The 21,686-nt window shown below is 35.8% G+C and overlaps 1 protein-coding gene and 1 pseudogene across 4 annotated transcripts in view; one reads left to right on the forward strand and one right to left on the reverse strand.

Annotated features, from left to right (window-relative positions):
- The window catches only part of SPAG9 (sperm associated antigen 9), a 153,034-nt gene that overhangs the window by 34,096 nt on the left and 97,252 nt on the right, over positions 1-21,686 (forward strand). The window lies entirely within an intron of this gene.
- LOC110151019 (leydig cell tumor 10 kDa protein homolog pseudogene) lies at positions 20,711-21,003 on the reverse strand (annotated as a pseudogene).

Consider the following 21,686-nt stretch of genomic DNA (forward strand, 5'->3'; position numbering starts at 1 on the left):
AGGAAATTATTAAAGGAAGAATTACCTTATACTTGATAACAGTAGCTTTTACACTTGATCTTAGCCAAAAGGCCAAGAAACAATAACAGTAGCTTTAAAAATTAATATTTTATCCAGTCTAATGAGTCATACCTACCTTTTGTGGAATTGTCATATTCTTTGGTATCCATTCCCTCATTTCTCTCTCAAAAGTACTGTACTGGTTACCATGATTACCATGCGATGGACATGAACTTGGGAGATGGTGAGGGACAGGGAGGCCTGTTGTGCTGCAATCCATGGGGTCACAAGAGTCAGACACAATTGGGTGACTGAACAACAATTTTTAAAAATATGATGTCACTTAAAAATAATCGACAATTCTTTATGAAAGGGATGAGTAAATTATTCACCAAATATTGGATATGGTCTTCAGCTAAATTTGATCGGAAAACTTTATTTTTGTTATTAATGTAATATTCTAAGAATGTCTCCCCCTGGATGTCTGTCAGCCTCTGCTTTTTTCCTGCTCTTTTGAAATAAATCTTGTCTAAATAACAGTTAAAGAACTTAAAACTGTGGTTAATCAAAATTGACCATTCAGGTGCAAAACTAATAATCCCTTGGTCCATGAGTTAAGGCTATCATCAGTCTCCTTTTATTAATGCTTTGGAACTTACTCCCTTCTCCTTTGATACTTTGGAATCCTTTTTATCTTTTCCATCTACTTGTTTTCCTCTCTCTTCTGTTTTTCTCTGAGTGAGTATGATATGAAATCTAAGAATATCTAAAATTTTTCTTCTCAGATATTTTACCACATTTTAAACATCTGAAAAAAATTATAGGTAGGGAAACATAGTTTGACCTTTTTCATTTTACTGCTTTAGTTTTTGCTTTCCCAGGTCTCCAATATGAATCAAAGCCCCTTTGTTTTTTAACAAAGTTGATTGTAAGAGGTAATTTTAAAGTATCATCAGTGCTCTATCTTATGGGAAAACTGGGGCTGGGAATATGTTTTTTAAAAAGATGGAAGCATGTATAAATGGATGGATGTCAGAGTATATAAATTCTTTTTTGTATAATGGGATACAGAATATCTGGACTTTAATCTTAATTCTACTATTTTGTATCTTAAGACTGGGTAGTGATTTTTATTAGAGTCATTGTAACCCAACATCATTTTTTTAGATGTGTTTTTTAGTGTTCTGAGCATCTACATTTAAGCGTTTAAGGCCAAAGAAATTACCCATGATGATACCTATAGAGAGGAAGGATGGATCAGTTTTTTCTGTACTATTTTTTTGAGTCCATATGATAACAATATCATCCAATTTCCATGTTCGTTTGTATAAATATGTTAGAGTCTTTAACTTTAAAAGACTGTCAGTTTTGATTGACGTGTTTGAGGGCACATACCCATTGTAAAAAGCAGTCTCAGTGAAAGTCCAAGTTTTGCTTTCAGACTACTTCTTATGTTAAAAGGGGAAATTTTTATATAGTTACTTGCTATTTGAGAAGCAAGAAAAAATCAAGAAATAGGAACTGAATTAAAGGACATACTTGACAACTTTTAATACTATGGAATCTATCAGGTTTTTGTGGTATGATTTTTAAATTTTTTGATGATACAAAAATTTTGTTATAATTCCATGGTCATGTTTGATTTTGGAAATTTCTGGTTGCTCTCTTATAAAAAATTTGATCTACCTAAGAAATATTCTGGCTTCTGAAACATGAATAAAGCATTTTCTAAAAGGACGCATATTGTTTTATTTGAGAAAAATAGTAACACTTCTTGGTAGTTAACCATCTTGTGAGCTCTACGAAAGAATTTGAAATATATATGGAGTGGTATAAGGAAGTTGTGGATTGAGGCCTTTTTGGCGCTCTCCAGCTATGAAAGGTGTCTATAGTCAACCTTGCCATTGATAGTGGTAGCAATGAATTCTTCATCAGAAAATACTTTTTGTATTATTTCTGTTACATACTGATTATTTCTATTTTTATAAACCAAATACTATCTTGATTAAGTCAAGTAAGTACAGACAGTTTAGTAAGTTAAAAAATATTAAACTACTACTGTCTGCTTAGCATTCAGCCTCTAGGTATGTTTTGTCACAGAACAGCATGATATGGTCATTGCAGTAAAGGAAATCATAATTTTGTGGGGGAAAAAGGTTATGTGTATGACCATCTCACCTTTTCCATATGTATCATGCTTTTATATCGCTATATAGTGTGTATATAATTTTGTATCTTTAACATTATCATAAGTATTTTCCTTATTGTATAATCTTTAATCATTATTTTAAAAAATTTATTTTAAATGAAACAAAGGAGCATTTTTAATGGTAAAAGGTACAATTCACAAAGAAGATAGACATCATAAACCATTAGACACCTTAATAAGAAAGATACATAAAGCAAAAATCAGAAAAAATATAGGGAAAAGAAAATATATATAATTATAGTGAGACATATTAACATTTCTCTGAGAATATTTTATCAAATGCAGAAAAAATAAGAATAGCATCTTGAATAATGTTAATAATTTAAATATAATAGATTTATATTTAATTAATATCACATCCTACACAAATATATTTAAAATTTTGTATCTCATAGATTATTAGATGTCCATAGGACACTTAGAAAAACTGGCAGAAAGATAAAACATTAGTAAATTTCAAAAAAAAAAAAAAAGAATTCTTTTATGTATGTGTGTGTGATTCAGTTGTACATATACATGTATGTTATTTTTGAAATTATTTTCCATTATAGGTTAATACAAAATCTTGACTATAGTTCCCTGTGCTATACAGTAAACCTTTGTTGCTTGCTATGTATCTATTTTTTTAAAATTAGAAATCTAGCATTCTGTTCTATTCATACTAAGTCAAACAAGTGGAATCAAAATGTCATAATTTTTTGAGTTAGGCAAAAATTCATAAGTTTTCTAAAATATATATGTATTATGCGTATTTTTTAAGATACATGTATACAGAAGCTTTCTAGTATACTAGATAAAGGCTTGAGAAAGAACATTAAGAAGAAAGATGGAGAACTTGGAAAACAAACTAAATGAAGTGGGAACACTGAATATGAAATAGAAAAAGTGAAACAAACTAGATAAAAGTAAGAGATCCTCATATAGTCCAGTTGTTTTTAAATATGGCTGCTCATTAAAAACACATCTGGAGCTCTGAAAAAAAAAAAAGCAATACCTGGGCATTTGTATTTTTCAAGAAGTTCCAAGGTAATTCAGATATACATCTGGACTTTAAAAAGTGATTACAGGTTTTTCTATTAAATGGCAGTTTTGGGATATAGAATTCTGAGTCTGTTGACCAGTAATGATACAGTGGTATTAAGTGAATAATAGTTACATAATCACAATAGTAGAAGATGTTTGTCAGTTTTCATAATCAATAACCAGACAAAAAATGAAGGATAATTGTAATTGCAAGTCATAATGGGAATGTGATTAACCTAACAATAAAAAATAATTACATACAATTTGGGGGGGGTCAAGCAGAGTGATGTGGGAAATGGAAGTGTGTATATGAACATGTTTTCATCTGTTCAGCCAGTATGTGTCTTTTGATTGGTGCATTTAATCCATTTACATTTAAGGTAATTATTGATATGTATGATCCTATTACCATTTTCTTAATTGTTCTGGGTTTATTTTCTGTAGGTAGAACTTTTCCTTCTCTTGTTTTCTGTCTAGAGAAGTTCCTTTAGCATTTGTTGTAAAGCTGGTTTGTTGGTGCTGACTGTTAACTTTTGCTTGTCTGGAAAACTTTAGATTTCTCCATCAAATCTGAAGGAGAGTCTTGCTGTGTATTCTTGGTTGTAGGTTCTTCCCTTTTATCACTTTAAATATGTCATGCCATTCCCTTCTGGCTTGTAGAGTTTCTGTTGAGAAATCATCTGGTAGCCTGATAGGAGTTCCCTTGTAATTTGTCATTTTTCCCTTGTTGCTTTTAATATTTTACCTTTATATTTAATTTTTGTTAGTTCGATTAACTAATGTGTGTGTTCCTTCTTGGATTTATCCTTTCTGGGACTCTGTACTTCCTGGATTTGGTTGATTATTTCTTTTTCCATGTTAGGGAAGTTTTCAGCTATTATCTCTTCAAATATTTTCTTGGGTCCTTTCTCTCTCTTTTCTCCTTCTGGGACCCCTATAATGCAAATGTTCATGCATTTAATGTTTAATAATTATTTTTTAAATTGTGTGCTCACACCCATCATCACAAAGCTATGCCATCTATCGACAATTACTGTTTTCTCTGAGGAACTTTGCTTTCTCCTTTTCTCTGAGAATTATTTAATGGCTCCTTTGGTTTTTTACCTTGGCTACTCAGAAATTCAGAATAAACTTTTGAAGTACAACCATAACAACTGGTTTGGGCTATATCACTTGAGTGGTGTATTTAAATTGTTTTTTCCTTGGTCCAAATATTATACATATATAGTGAATCGTTAAGATACCTAAAATCCTTTCTGGAAGGAAGGAATACTGAATTGGTAAAAAGTAAATATAGGTGAATTAAAAAAAAAGTAAAAAAATTTCTATTGGTTGGCTGGACATTTTTTCCTAGTGTAGTAAATCATATTATAGTGAATATTTTTGTCACACCTGGATTGCCCTCTTTTGGTAATTTTCTTAGGATATAGTTGGGCTTCCCTGGTGGCTCAGAAGTGGGTCAAGAACATGAGCAAAGTTACAGAAGTGGGTCAAAGAATATGAACATTTAGTGGTTTTTGGTATTTAATAGTGTTTGGCTATTTTTAATGTGTACAGAATTGGTGAAGTAAGAATTAGTAGCAAACTCCATTTAATTTTTTATAACTTATGAATTTGAATCTTTATTTACAACATATTAGCCCCCAGAATTGTTACAGAACTGTTTATTATTTATTTGATTTTTTCTTGGGAAAATTTTGTTGCCCTCAGGTTTAAAAGAGATGGCTTTTTCCTTGAATTGTGTAGAAGATGGCAAGATTTAGTGATTTTAAGCTACTTAAGTGATCTCTTATTCTTCCCTTTCTTCCTTTGAATGAAAATCCACTTTTTAAAATTAAATGGAAAAATGCTTTGACACCTGAAAACATTTGTGGTAGAGTTTCACACCCTGACCTTTCTACACTTCTATCTCCCATATTTGCTTTTCAAATTTGGCATCGATTTTAGTCTAATAAAATACCTTCAAGTCTTTACCTGAAACACTTATTGTAAAGAGAAATCTTCTTATTGGTCATAAGAATTAGCACATCATTAGATGGAACATAATGGGAAGGCAGTAAAATTATTAACGTATTTTTAATTTTAAAGGAATAAATGGCTTAAAACATACTTCACACTTGAGAATTATTATTTAAAAGTAAGGAGTATCTGTTAGAGATGTGGTTGATAAATTAGAATTTCCACAACACAGAACAAAAGCAATCCTTTTCAGCTAACAGGTATAATTTCACACCAAAGTTAATAGTTGAGAGGACCTAAATATTTTCTGTCACTTTTTTAAAGTTATTAAAAAAAAAATAGCTTCAGGTCAATACAGAGCTTTATCAGCATTTTTACTGTACTTTGCAATTGGCAAAGAATGTTAATATTTTCAGAATTTCAATAATACTGTAATAAGTTACTTCTGTTTTAATTTTATCTTGTCAGTAGGCAGTCCCTTTCTACATTATTTTTAGGATGATGTAAAGAGATATGATGATTTATATTTTTGTTGAAAGCATATTTGTTAAGGCAGCTTTAAAGTCTCAGATTTATATTTACTGATTTTAAAAAATTACAAAAATAAAATTTATTATATAGAAAGTTTTTGATAGTTCATTTAACTTGAATCTAGTTCTTTGCAATACTAAGAATATCTCTATATTTAATAGGCCTTATATAAGGATTTTTTAAAAAGAGTACATGAGAGGGAAGCAGACAATTTGGCACAAGATATGCAAGATAGTATTTATGCAAATATTAACATTTTATTGCTTCTGCTTCATTAGGTAACACCTGTGTGGCCTTCAGATCTGTTTTATGTTTTATTATCTGTATTTGGATTGTTTGATTTCTGTAGACATGTTGTTGATTGAGAAACTTAAGGTTGAAGTTCATAATTAATATCTAGAATAAAGTTTCATGGAAAATTAATTTTATGAGTAAGAGTTAAAGGATTGATGGTGATTTAGCTTAGAGAACAGAATAAACATGAATGGTTTGGTTCTTCTTTACTAAAGAATTGAGTAAGGAAGATACCAAGTTGTTTTTCTATAAATTTGGAAGATTAAATCAGAGGAAATGAATTTGCTGTTTTTGGTTGATCATGAGGATGTAGTTCTTGATCATGAAGATGATACATAGGAATATGTGCTGAGGGAAAACATGGATCCTCCCTACAAAGAGACTCTAGGTGGCATATAATATCTGTTTGAAAAATCTTTTGTTGAAGGTTAGGGACATGGTGAAGGACTTAATTGGCAGAGCAGAGGTTTTAATTGCTGTTTTGATGTGGTTGTGTCTGATTTGTTTGCTCTCAAGTGAGCATTTGATTCTTGCTTACCTGTTGAGACGTTTAATGCTAAATTGTTCAAGGAAAGCTTCTGAAAGACCAATGTCTGTCTTCTGAGGCCAAGTAACAGTTGGATTATCTGCCTTCCTTGAATAGTAAGAATTGATGATTCCTTTTGAGAAGGCAAATAATGAGTTGGATATGGAGTTCTAGCAGGTCTGTTTCTCTTTCTTCCCCCCATAGGCCTATCAGCATTCTGATGGGGCAGAAGACAACAGATGGAAAAGGTGTTCCAAACTTGGCAAAGGCCATCAATCTAAGGAGGTAAGCTCTGATTTTGAGCAGGTAGAGCAGGTGGCTCTTCCTGCCTTAATCATATCCTCTTGCTCTTTGGAAAGATGAATGGAAAGAAAGAGCAATTAAAACGAGGCTAAAGTATCTTCATTAGCTATTCTAAGGGAAACATTTTGAATTAGTCTTTTGATTCTTCTCTTATCTTTCCCCCCTTCCTCTTTTTTGTTTTTTGATTTTTTTGATACCTTGATTTGTTTTATTTTTTCTCCCATTGAATATTAACAGCTTAAAAATTGGCAGATTAGTTATCTGTTGTTTTGGGATAGGAAGAATGAATAGAATCTTGTTTATTTCAAGTTAATCTCAGCTTGTGGCTAGTTTGAGTAAAATGATATGATTTTAGGATTTTTCCTGAGATTATTTTGAAGTTTGGATTCACACGAGAACTATTAGACAAGAAACAATCTTTTCTTGTTTAAGATTGTTCTTCATATCTTTAGATATGATACAACAGTATAGGTATAGGTTAACTTTATGATACTTGAGATTTTGGGGGTTGTCTACCATCTTTGCCCAGATGGGCCTTTCTTTCCCACTTTCCCATCCCTTCTACTTCTCTTTTCATTTCCTTACTGATTACTTAATGGCATTCAGTACTTTGAAGATACGGCTCTTCCCAGCATTTAAAGGTACTTTCAATTAAACACTATACCATCTCATGTGACTTAGGCCTTGAGAAAGCCAAGTCCATTGACTATACTGTTGTGCTGATCTAAGTAGTATTTTAAGAAAAGAGTAAAAGATTCTTAATTTGTATATGATCTTGGTGGTTAACTCATATCTAAAAATATAATATTGATTTTCACAATCATAGTACAGATAAACAAAACATGAAACGTGGGAAGCCATAGATAGTTTCTGTCAAGATACTTGCTGGAAATGTTAGGTTGGAGAAAATAATGGCCAAAATAATATTCAGAAAATCATCCAGAATAACAAAGATATAAACTATTCTTTAGCACCCTGGGATGACACACTTTTGATAATTTAGAATGCCTTTGAAGAGACTTTTAATGCATGCTTGTGAGCTAATGTATGAATTAAGGCAACTCTAGTTAGTTACTGTAGCAAACAAACCATAAAAGACATATATAATGACTCAGATGTTATATTATTTTTTGTTCTTGTGAAATTTATTTATTTGCTGTGCCATATTACCCATAAACCAGGGGTTAAACTCAGGCCATGGTACTGGCAGTGTTGAATCCTAATTCTTGGACTGCCCAGGAATTCTTTCCCCATGTGAAATTTAAATTGTTTCTAATACATGTCCTTTGAAGACACAGACCCTTTCCAATTTTGCTCCAAGTTTGTCATACCTACATTGATTTGGAGGAAGAGGGAAAGAGCATGGAGGATTCTGTATGGAAGGTTTTTACTGGGCCAGGCCTAGGAGTAGCACACATAGCTTTTGCTTCTACCACTTACAGAGGCTAAAATATGTAGTCTAGCCTCGTATCCCACAAAAAAGAGAAACTGCTTTGGGTAAAAATATCTGGCTAATCTTTCCTTTAGCCTAAAAGCCTTAGGTAGATGGTACATGATTTTGCTCAAGTATTGAGGCAAGGGAGGGGATGTACCTAAAGCTAAGCAACCATCTGCCTGCCTATTCTTTCTACTGTGAGTAAGTAATCTGAGGAAGAGAAGGTGAGCAAACTTTAATGAAAATAGAGCATTTATGATTTGTACTCTCATCTGATTTTTTCCCCCAATTATTTTTATTAGTTGGCGGCTAATTACTTTACAGTATTGTAGTGGTTTTTGCCATACATTGACATGAGTCAACCATGGATTTGCATATATTCCCCATCCCGATCCCCCCTCCCACCTCCCTCTCCACCCAGTCCCTCTGGGTCTTCCCAGTGCACCAGCTCTGAGCACTTGTCTCATGCATCCAACCTGGACTGTTGATCTGTTCACCCTTGATAATATACATGTTTCGATGCTGTTCTCTCGAAACATCCCACCTTTGCCTTCTCCCACAGAGTCCAAAAGTCTGTTCTATACATCTGTGTCTCTTTTTCTATTTTGCATATAGGGTTATCGTTACCATCTTTCTAAATTCCATATATATGTGTTAGTATACTGTATTGGTCTTTATCTTTCTGGCTTACTTCACTCTGTATAATGGGCTCCAGTTTCATCCATCTCATTAGAACTGATTCAAATGAATTCTTTTTAATGGCTGAGTAACATTCCATGGTGTATATGTACCACAGCTTCCTCATCCATTCATCTGCTGATGGGCATCTAGGTTGCTTCCATGTCCTGGCTATTATAAACAGTGCTGCGATGAACATTGGGGTGCATGTGTCTCTTTCAGATCTGGTTTCCTCAGTGTGTATGCCCAGAGGTGGGATTGCTGGGTTTTATGGCAGTTCTATTTCCAGTTTTTAAAGAAATCTACACACAGTTCTCCATAGCGGCTGTACTAGTTTGCATTCCCACCAACAGTGTAAGAGGGTTCCCATTTCTCCACACCCTCTCCAGCATTTATTGCTTGTAGACTTTTGGATAGCAGCCATCTTGACTGGCATGTAATGGTACCTCATTGTAGTTTTGGTTTGCATTTCTCTGATAATGAGTGATGTTGAGCATCTTTTCATGTGTTTGTTAGCCATCTGTATGTCTTCTTTGGAGAAGTGTCTGTTTAGTTCTTTGGCCCATTTTTTGATTGGGTCATTTATTTTTCTGGAATTGAGCTGCAGGAGTTGCTTGTATATTTTTGAGATTAATCCTTTGTCTGTTGCTTCGTTTGCTATTATTTTCTCCCATTCTGAGGGCTGTCTTTTCACCCTGCTTATAGTTTCCTTTGTTGTGCAAAAGCTTTTAAGTTTAATTAGGTCCCGTTTGTTTATTTTTTGCTTTTATTTCCAATATTCTGGGAGGTGGTCATAGAGGATCCTGCTGTGATTTATGTCAGAGAGTGTTTTGCCTATTCATCTGATTTTTAAATAACTTCAGAGTTACTGTGGTTTAATTTTTATTATCACTTTAAAACTTTTTGCTGGATATTCATTCATTTATTCAACAAACAGTAAGTGTTGAGATTTTCTTTTTTGTTCCCTAACTTTTCCTTTAAAAAAAATAAGTACTATTAAATTGAGATACAATTTTTTGATACCTATGGTAAAGGATAAACTTTGAATGACACTCCTTGCCCCTTTAAAAAAATGTAATTTATGTAGCATAAAATCTACCATTTTAGAGTATAGAATTCAGTGGTCTTAGTATAATCATAAATTGTACAACCATCATCATATCTAATTCCCCAGAACATTTTCATCATTCCAAAAGGAAGATCATACCTTATAGTACTCATTATTTCTGGTTTTCCCCTAGCCTCTAGTAATGTACTGTAGTATCTATGGTACTGTGATCTCTATGAAGTTGCCTATTCTGTACATTTCATGTAAGTGAAATCATATAATATATGGTCTTTTATGAGTTTCTTTCACTTAGCATAAAGTTCATCCACACTGTAGTGTTATTGTTATTTAACTCCTTTTTAAGGGTGAATAATATTCCATATGGATATAATATATTTTATGACTACCCTCCTACCTTTAATTGTCTGTTTATCATGCTAAACAGACAGTTGGCTCTCAGTCTCAGAACTAGAAGCAATCAAAAGTCTTTTTTGGCTGTCTGAAGTTCTACCTAGTTTTGTGTAGTTGAAAGAAGATATTCCTTGAGATTCTCATTGGCATCCTGACTTGTTTAGTTACTAAGTTCATAAATGGGGAAGTAGACATCTCAATATTTGTACTGTCTTTGAATCATATTCTTTTGAATATGGTTGTCTAAGGTAGCAGGTAATAAATTAGTGTTTTTGTTTTGATTTGTATAATAAATACATCTGGTTGTAACTATACAAAAGAAAAAACTTATTTAATTTTAATGGCCTAGAGAAACAATTTAAGTGCCTCAAATAAGTAGACTCTTAAGTAGTCCTACTGGAGTGGAGAGGAGGATGATACTTAATGCTAGAGAAACTGATTACAATTCATTTATTTTGAAGTATAATTGACTTAAAATATTACATTGGTTACAATATAATGATTTGACAATTTTTATATATCACAAAAATCTCTTCCCTCTGGCAAGCAGTAGTTTGTTTTCTGAGTCTATGTATTTTGTTCTATTTCTTTTTTTAATCTCACAAATAAGTGAGATCATCAGATACTTGTCTTTATCTATTTCACTTAGGGTGATATTCTCTCAGGTTCATGCATGTTGTCTGAAAGGGTAAGATTTCACTTTTTCTATGGCTGGACAGTATTCTACTGTGTGTGTGTGTGTGTGTACAAAATCACATCTTCAAAAAAGTTTTATTTATTTATGGCTGTGCTGTGTCTTTATTGCTGCGTGGGCTTTTTTCTAATTGTGGAGAGTAGAGGCTATTCTCCAGTTGTGGTGCACAGGCTCCTATTTGTGGTGACTTCTCTTGTTGTGGAGCATGGGCCCTAGGGTGTGTGGGCTTCAGTAGTTGCAGCACATAGGCTCAGTAGTTATAGCTCCTGAGCACAGGCTCTAGAGCACAGGCTCAGGAGTTGTGGTGCATGGGCTTAGTTGCTCTTCAGTGTGTGATATCTTTCTGGACCAAGAATCAAATCTGTGTCTCTTGCATTGACAGGCAGATTCTTTACAACTGAGCCCCCAGGGAAGCCTCCGTATCTTCTTTATCTATTCATCTGTCAATGGACACGTAGGTTGCTTCTGTATCTTAGCTATTGTATATAATGCTGCTATGGTACATATATATTTTTGAATTAGTGTTTTTATTTTCTTTGGATAAATACCCAGAAGTGAATTCTTGGATTGTATGATGGTTCTGTTTTTTATTTTTTAAGGAATCTCCATACTGTTTTCTATAGTGGCTGTAGAAATTTAACATTCCCACCAATAGTGCACAAGTGTTCTCTTTTCTCCACATTCTTTCCAATACTTGTTATTTCTTGTCTTTTTGATAATAGTCATTCTCACAGGTATGAGATAATGTCTCATTGTGGTTTTGACTTGCATTTCTGTGATAATTAGTTATGATGAGCATCTTTTCATGTGCTTGCTGACCATCAGTATGTCTTCTTCAGAAAAATGTTCAGGTCTTCTGCTTATTTTTTAATCAGATTGTTTATTTTTTTTTAATAATTGTGTTATATGAATTCTTTATGTGTTTTGGATATTAACCCCTATCCAACATATCGTTTGCAAATATCTTCTTCCATCTAGTAGCTTACCTTTTTGTTTTGTTGATGGCTTCATTTGCTTTGCATAAGTTTTTTAGCTGGATATGTCCCTACTCATTTATTCGTGCTTTTATTGCCTTTGCCTGAAGAGATAGATTAAAAAAAAAATTACTAAGACCAATGTCAAAGTGCATACTGCCTATGTTTTCTTCTAGGAGTTTTTTGTTTCAGGTTTTACATTTTAGTCTTCGGTCCGTTTTGAGTTTGTTTTTATATATAAGGTAAGAAAATGGTCCAGTTTCATTCTTTTACATGTAGCTGTCCAGTTTTCCCAGTGTTGTTTATTGAAGAGACTGTCTTTCTCCCAGTGTATATTCTTGCCTCCTTTATCATAGATTAATTAACCGTATAAGTATTGATTCATTTCTGGGCTTTTATTCTGTTCCATTGATACATGTGTTTGTTTTTGTGTAAGTACCATACTGTTTTGATTACTGTAGCTTTGTTATATAGTTTGAAGTCAGGGAACGTTTTACCTTAGTGTTGTTCTTTGTCAAGATTGCTTTGGTTTTTTGAGATATTCTGTGCTTCCATAAAAGCTTTAGGATTATTTGTCCTAGACTGCTCAACAGGTAAAGAATCTCCTGCAGTGCAGGAGACACAGGAAACTTGGGTTCAATTCCTGGGTTGGGAAGATCTCCTGGAGTAGGAAATGGCAACTCACATAAGTATTCTTGCCTGGAAGTTCCCATGGACAGAGGAGCCTGGTGGGCTACAGTCCATGGGGTCACCAAGAGTCAGACATGACTGAGCATGCGTGCATGTGAAGAACACTATGGGTATTTTGATAGAGATTGAACTGAATCTGTAGACTGCTTTGGATGGTGTGAAATTTTAACCATACTAATTCTTCTAGCCCACGATAGTGTTTAGAGTACTGGTCTTTCATTTCCTTGGTTATATTTATCCCTGGATATTTTATTCTTTTTGGTAGGATTGTTTCCTGAATTTCTCCTTCTAATATTTCATTGTTAGTGTATAGAAATGCAGCAAATTCCTGTATATTAGTTTTGTGTCATGCAGCTTTACTGAATTCATTTAATCTCATAGTTTTGTGGTAGAGTCTTCTATAGATAGTATTGTGCCATCTGCAAATAGCTATAGTTTTACTACTTTTCCAGTTTGAATGCCTTTTATTTCTTGTCTGATTTGTGGCCAGGACTTCCAGTACTGTGTTGAATAAAAATGGTGAAAGTAGGGACTTCCTGGCAGTCCAGTGGTTAAGACTCTGTGCTTCCACTGAAGGGGGGCGCAGGTTTGATCCCTGATCAGGAAACTAGGATCCTGCATGTTGCACAGCACAGCCAAAGGAAAAAAAAAATGGTGAGAATGGATGTTCTTGTCTTGTTCCTGATCTCAGAGGAAAAGCTTTAGGTTTTTACTGTCAAGTATGATGTTAGCAAGGAGATCCAACCAGTCAATATTAAAGGAAATCAGTCCTGAATATTCATTGGACTCCAATACTTTGGCCTCCTTATGTGAAGAACTGACTCATTGGAAAAGACCCTGATGCTAGGAAAGATTGAAGGTGGGAGGAGAAGTGGACAAGAGAGGATGAGATGGTTGGATGGCATCACCAACTGAACGGACATGAGTTTGAGTAAGCTCTGGGAGTTGGTGATGGACAGGGAAGCCTGGCGTGCTGCAGTCCATGGGGTCACAGAGTTGCACATGACTGAGCAACTGAACGGAACTGATGATGTTAGCTATGACTTTGTCATATATGGCCACTGTTTTGTTGAGGTACATTTCTTCTGTTCCCATTTTGTTGAGAGGTTTTCTTTTTATCATAACTGGATGAATTTTGTCATGCTTTTCCTGTTTTCCTGCATCTTGTGAATTGTGTGATCATGTGCTTTTATTCTTGATTTTTGTTAACATGGTATATTGAATGATATACCACATTTGCTCATATTGAACCATCCTTGTATCCCTGGGAAAAATCCCACTTGAGCGTTGTGCATGATTCTTTTGTTGTCTTGTAGAATTTTGTTTGCTAATATTTTGTTGGGGATTTTTGCATCTATTGTTCATCAGGGATATTGGTCTGTAATTTTAATATTTTGTGTGTGGTGTCTTTGTTTGTTTTGGTATCAGAGTAACCCTGGCCTCATGGGTTTAAGCATATTCCTTTCTCTTTAATTTTTTACAGTAGTTTGAGAAAGATAGGTATTAACTCTTCTTTAAATGTTTGGTAAAATTCTCCCTGGTAGTCTTCTGCTTCTGACCTTTTGTTTGTTGAAAGTTTTTCCTTTATTTATTACTGATTCAATTTCTCTGCTAGTAATCTGTTCAAATTTCCTAATTTTTCCTGATTTAGTCTTGGAAGATTGTTTGTTTCTAGGAGTTTATCTCTTTCTTATAAATTGCCTAATTTGTTGGCGTATAATTGTTTGTAGTAGTCACTTTTGACTGTTTGCCTTTCTGTGGAATCTGTTGTAACTTCTCTTTCATTTCTGATTTTATTTGGACCCTCTTTTTATTCTGGAGTTTGACTAAAGATTTATTAAGGTTATCTTTTTTTTCTATTTTGTTAAGACTCTGTTTCACTTAGGAGAAGGCAGTACCTTCTCCTGTACCCCACTCCAGTACTCTTGCCTGCAAAGTCCCATGGATGGAGGAGCTTGGTGGGCTGCAGTCCATGGGGTTGTTAAGAGTTGGACACGACTGAGCGACTTCACTTTCATTTTTCACTTTCATGCATTGGAGAAGGAAATGGCAACCCACTCCAGTGTTCTTGCCTGGAGAATCCCAGGGATTGGGGAGCCTGGTGGGCTGACGTCTGTGGGGTCACACAGAGTTAGACATGACTGAAGTGACTTAGCAGCAGCTATTTCACTTATTGCCACTCTAATCTTGATTAATTTCCTTCTTTCTGTTAACATTGGGTTTCGTTTTTCTTTTTCTAGTTCCTTTAGGTGTAAGGTTAGATGGTTTATTTGAGATTTTTCTTGTTTCTTGAATTTCCCTCTTAGAACGGCTTTTGATGTGTTCTGTAGATTTTGGAACATTATGTTTCCATTTTCATTTGTTGTAAGGTATTTTTTGACTTCCTCTTTGATTTTTTTCATTTGACCCATTGGTTGCTTAGTAGCATGTTTACTTTCTATATATCCATTTTTTTGTAGTTTTTTCATGTGGTTGATTTCAAGTCTTGTAGCGTTGTGGTTTGAAAAGGTGCTTGATATGATATCAGTATTCTTAAATTTATTGAGACTTGTTTTGTGGCCTAGCGTGTGATCTGTTTTGGAGGATGTTTCATGTACATTTGAAATGCATCATAACTCCTCCCCAAAGAGGACTGCACAGTTTTTGGAGCTTTTGGATGGAATGTTCTTAAAAAGCAGTTATAGATGAGAGACAAAATCAGGGTACAATAGTGAATGTATCAGACTAATTCAGTTCAGTTCAGTCTCTCAGTTGTGTCCGACTCTTTGCGACCCCATGAATCGCAGCACGCTAGGCCTCCCTGTCCATCACCAACTCCCAGAGTCTACCCAAAGCCATGTCCATCGAGTTGGTGATGCCATCCAGCCATCTCATCCTCTGTTGTCCCCAATTGGCTGATATAAAATACAGTCAATTTACATTTTTAGGTGAATATGTTCTACTTTTCCCCTGGATCTTTTTTCTGCTTTAAGAAATAAAACTGGTTGTGTTAAATAGCGTATCAGGTAAAATAGATATGTACAAAAAGGTGAGTGAGAAGTTTGTTTAAGTGTACTTGTAATTTATTTTGTATTAAAAACTGAAAATATGAAAATCATCTGTCAGCATAAAAGCCTGTAATCTGCAGCAGTACTAACTGAAAATATCTTTGTATTTTAAGAAAATTAACTTTCGTGCTTAGGTGAGATGATGAGTGTTTAGAGTTATAGTTTTAAGATTGCCGACTTATGAAAATACTAGGAATGTACTGTGGTGCATCCATACAGTGGAATATTATTCAGTGCTGAAAAGCAGTGATATATTAAGACGTGAAAACACATGGAGGAACCACTAATAGATATTACAGAGTAAAAGAAGCCAATCTAAAACGGCTACATACATTAAAAGATTTGAAGGATGAAATGGATAGTGAGAAGGAGGAAGGCAGAGATGAATAGAGGATTTTTAAGGCAGTGAAACTACTCTGTATGAAACTTTAATAATGGTGGATGTGCATGTATGCATGCTCAGTTGCTCAGTCATGTCTGACTCTTCATGACCCCACAGACTGCAGCCCGCCAGGTTCCTCTGTCCATGGGATTTTACAGAGAAGAATACTAGAGTGGGTTGCCATTTCCTCCTCCAGGGGATCTTCCCAACCCAGGGATTGAACCCGCATCTCCTATGTCTCCTGCATTGGCAGGTGAATTCTTTACCACTGAGCCACCTGGGAAACCCCATAATGGTGGATACATGTCATTATATATTTGTCCATATTTATAGAATATTCAGTACCAAGACTTAATCCTGAGGTAGACTTTGGGTTTTTGGTAAACTTTGGTTTGGGTAATTATGATGTGTCAGGTAGGTTCATTGACTGTCATATATGTACCACAAAGGTGTCGGATGTAGATAGGAGGGGAAGGTCTGGGTGTGTGGGGTAGAGATATGTGAAAAACTGTACTTTTCTCTTGGTTTTGCTGTGAGCCTAAAACTGCTCTAAAAAACAGAATCTATTAAAAAAATAACAGTAAGAGGCAAGTCCCTGATAGCTCAGTTAGTAGAGAATCTGCCTGAAATGCAGGATACCCCAGTTGAATTCCTGGGTCAGGAAGATCTGCTGAAGAAGGAATAGGCTACCCATTCCGGTATTCTTGGGCTTCCCTTGTGGCTCAGCTGGAAAAGAATCTGCCTGCAATGCAGGAGACCTGGGTTCAATCCCTGGTTTGGGAACACCCCCTGGAGAAGGAAAAGGCTACCCATACCAGTATTCTGGCCTGGAGAATTCCTTGGATTGTACAGTTCATGGGGTCTCAAAGAGTTGGACATGTCTGAGCGGCTTTCACTTCACTTTAAGAGGCAAGTCACATGTAACTGTGTGTAGTTTGCATATACTAAATGCCTTGTTTTATGTCATATAGGGTTGCTAAAAAATAATACATATGTAGACAATTTCTATGAGATTAGTAAATATAATGTGAAAGGGTTGATAAGAGAATGGGTTGAAAGTTTATGAAGTTTATTTCTGAGTCAAAAGTAAGAATATGATGCTAAATGAAAATAAGTGAAATGTAAGTTTAATGACTTAAAAAGCTGTGAGTGGAAAGGTTAAGTAATTATCAATAGAAACAATCCAAAATGCTTTAAGGGGACAGAGTGATTAACAGAAATTTAAGAAATTTTTGTAAATAAGCCTCAGCCATTTTGAATAATGATCACGCTCATTTAGGTAAGTAGAGGAAATTTCTGGCAATTAGTGGTATTTTGGGGCTTTATGTTTCCATTTCCACATTCTTGCTATTAAGTAGTACATTACAACAAGCAACCCAAACCAGTATCATCTAGCAAGCTGCTATAAACAGGACTTGTTTCTATAAGCTTCGAGCCCAGCTCTCTGTCCCAAGTCACTTGATAAACATCTTGTAAGAAAGCTCCTCTCCATGGTTATCTTAATGATGTTTAGTCTTGTATTATTAATTATTAATTGTATTATTGTATTATTAATCTGCTAGGGCTGCCATAACAAAATACCACAGACTAGGTGGCTTACATTGCAGAATTTTTGTACACTTCTTTTTTTTTTTTTAATTTTTCTTTCTTCCTTTTTTTTTTTTTTAAGTCATCTGTATTTGTTACAACTTTTTAAAGCAGAATGTGACTTGAGCACTACATTTCCATTCACAAAACTTGCTCCAAGTTACTTTTCCAGCGGCTTTACAACATGCCTGAGCAGGCTTATAAGTTTGCTACTCTAAACAATATTTTTCTTTGGAAAACAAGCCCTATGTATGGACAGCGACTCCAATCAAGTTGGTTCAGCTTAACACACTAACTTCTAGAGGCCTGGCACATGCAGTCATAACTACAGGGGATGGAAGTTTTAAAAAGTATAACCCAGAAGATGAAAACTTGCTTTAACAAGTGTTTCTTTTAAACATCACGGTATATACTTCAGAACACTTCAGTGACAGAAAATTTTGGTCTACTAAAGAATCCACTTGATAGCTAAACACTTCAGACCACAAAGTTAACACAGGTTACATACACACCTTACAACAAACGTAACTACTTCCGTTAAAATAAGCCAACATGAAACTAGGAAAAAACAACTAGCTCTGCTTTAGTGCTAAAAGTATCACAGTCTTGACTGTGTCAGGTCTTAGTTGTGGCATACAAGATCTTCAATCTTCACTGTGTCATGTGAGATAGTTAGTTGTGGCATACAGGATGTTTAGTTGAGGCACACGAACTCTTAGTTGTGGCATGTGGGATCCAGTTCTCTGACCAGGGATCGAACCTGGGCCCCCTGTGTTGGAAGCGCAGAGTCTTAGCCACTGGACCACTAAGAAAATCCCCTCTGACAGTTCTAAAGGCTGGAAAGTTCTGACAGGTTTGGTTTCTTCTGAGACCACTATCTCTTGCTTATAGATGGTCACCATCTCTGTGTGTTACCTTTTCTCTGTGTGTGTGTGTAGGGAGAAAGAATTCTGTTACCTCTTCCTCTTCTTAAGAATGGACATCAGTCCAATTCAATTAGGACCCCATCTTTATGATTTCATTTAACCTTCATTACCTTTTTATTTTATTTTTATTTGTTTGTCCGTACTGTGTGGCTTGCAGGATTTTAATTCTACCAGGAATTGAACCCAAGCCCGAGGAGTGAAAGTGCTGAGTCCTAGCCACTGAACCACCAGTGAATTCTCCTTAATTGCCTTTTTAAGTCCTGTCTACAAGCACAGTTACATTGACTAGGGGTTCAGCATATGAATTTGGGCAGGACACAATCAGTCTCTAACAGTTGGGTCAGGAGATGGTAATTCTCCGTGGGAGCAAAAGTGGTGTGGCATGATACATCTGATCCTGAAGGGTCTTGCGGGCCATAATACAGGCTCCCTCCCTCTTCTTTACTTTCTTTTGTTCTGTCACAGTAAGTTGTTGAAGGGTTTTGAGCAGTCAGTATCTGACTCCAGGCCACAAATTTAAGAATACAGAGGAGCAAAGACTAGAGCAGGGATACTATCAGAAGATAGTAGTAGTAATAATCCAGGCATGGGATGATGTCTTAGATCAAAGTGGGGGTAATAGAAATGGTAAAAGGTTGTCAGATTCACGATTTGTTCTGAAGGCAAAATGGACAGAATTGTTCTGAAGGCAAAATGGACAGAATTTGCTGATGGAATGTAATGTGATAAAAGAGAAGAGCAAAAGTATTGTTGCAAGATTTTTGCCTAAGAAAATTATGGGACAGAGCAGATTTGGGAGAGAAAAATCAGTATGTTTTGACTTTGTAGACGTTATACTATACATAATTTTTTGTTTCAAAATTTCAGATATAGCAATAATATTCAACATCCTTCTTTTAAGTTCTAGGCACTATTCCACGTCAGTGCTTATGGATAATGATGCATTCATTTTAACAGTGGCTTACCAGGTGTTGCTAGTGGTCAAAAATCTGCTTGCCAGTGCAGGAGACACAGAGAAGAGGGTTTGATCCGTGGGTCAAGGGAAGATCCACTGGAGTAGGAAGTGGCAACCCACTCCAATATTCTTTGCTGGAAAATTCTACTAATAGAAGAGCAAGTGCTTATGAATAATACTGCATTCATTTTAACAGTACCTTTAATTGTTGTGTTAAAAACACATATGCCAGAATACTGCAGTGATAAGGGAACAATCTGTGTGATTTCAGTACTTTTGGACTGTGAAACTTTTGCACCTTGTTTTATATCCCTGCGTATGTTCCAGTGTCTCCTGCTCTATGGTCTTTGGGAACTTGAATAGAATTGGTGTCCTGCTTTTGTGTGAAAAAAAAATTTTTTTTTTTTTGAAAGTGCTTCTGGTTTAATCAGCATTTTGACTCTACAAGGTGGTGTCACTGTCTGTCCTGCGGATGGGAAAGTGGCTCCCTAGGCTGTCTGGCTTGTCCCCGGCAGACGGGAAGACACAGGGATATCCATGGAGGGCAAGCAGGCAAGTCACCCCAGGTAGGAAGAAAGAAAAGACTCTCCCCCAGCCCCCAGGCTGGAGGTGCAGGAGCATGGCTCCTGGGCGCGTGGCTCGTGTGTAAACTGGGGCTGGCCGGGCAGTCCAGGCCCCTGGCCCGATGCCCCAGCATGGCCTGCTCACAGGAGCATGTGACCCTGGAAGGAAGGACAAAGTCAGGTGCCTCGCTCCAAGTTATCCAGACAGGGTGAGGGAGGGGGTAGTGGGAACACAGGAAGTTGGTGAATACATCCCCCTGACCTTGGCCTGTGCTGAGACCTCGGCACCTGGAAAACCAGCCAGTCTGTGTGCTTTTGACCTCCTACTCATCAGCTCATGGGCCAGATCCCTGGTCAAGTTCGAGGTGCAGTTCAAGTCTTTGGAGAGCACAATTCCTCTTTCCCATGGGGTTACCCGTACAGGCCTGAGCACAGAGGAGGGGGCTGCAGTGATGGTCCCTGCTGGGGCGCATCCTTAGGCATGCATCTTGGTGGAGGCGGAGGCCTCCTTCTTGGTGCTGGCCTTCAAAAGCACCAGCTTTTTGGGCAGGCTGGTGCTGGCTTTCATCACCACGTCATGTTCAATCTTCTTCCGGATCCCAACAGCCTCCAGTTTCTTCTTGAGCTGCTGCTGCTGTACAACGCGTGCCTTCTTGGATGCGATAACGCAACCGCCCTTCCTCGGGCCCGGTTACGTGCTGAGGCCGCCGCCGCCACCTTGCTCTTCGCTGGCTTTTGCGCCTGGAACTTGAGCTGCCCCTGCACCATGATCAGGAACGCATCAGAAGAGAGCTGTGAAAATTGTATAAATTTTAATTATGTTGAATTGGTCCGTAGTGCTTTTCAGGTCTACTATATCCTTCTATTTTTCTGTCTGTTCATTCTATTAATTTTTGAGAGTTTGATATTGAAGATCCAATTTAAAATCTTATTTACTTAAAAAATAATTCTAATATATAATGTAACTGTGTAATTTTGTTCTGTAATTTTTTTCTTATTCTGTAATTTTTAAGTCTCCTGTAAATGTTATACTTTCATAATTTAAAAAATAGAAAAGAAAGAGAAAAAGCACATGTGCCAGGTTCTGTTCTATGCCCTTTCAAATATTAGCTCTTCTTAATCCTGTTAACCAACTCTGATATATTATTATTATTCCTCAACTATAAATAAGGAATAGAGGTCCAGAGAGGTTAATATACCTAATATAACATAACTTGGAAGTAGCTTAGTTACTACATTGTAGTCTATCATATGACTATCATAATTTACTTTGCAACCAATTAATGACATTTGGGAAGGGAATTCCAAATTAATTAGGTAAACTAAGATTTTTACTTGGAGCTTCAATGTCAAACTCTCAAAAATTAATAGAATGAATAGACAGAAAAGTAGAAGGATATAGTAGACCTGAAAAGCACTATGGACAAAAGCACATAGAATATTCATTTTCA

The sequence above is a fragment of the Odocoileus virginianus genome, chromosome 17, assembly GCF_023699985.2.
Source record: "Odocoileus virginianus isolate 20LAN1187 ecotype Illinois chromosome 17, Ovbor_1.2, whole genome shotgun sequence".
NCBI classification, from domain to species: Eukaryota; Metazoa; Chordata; class Mammalia; order Artiodactyla; family Cervidae; genus Odocoileus; species Odocoileus virginianus.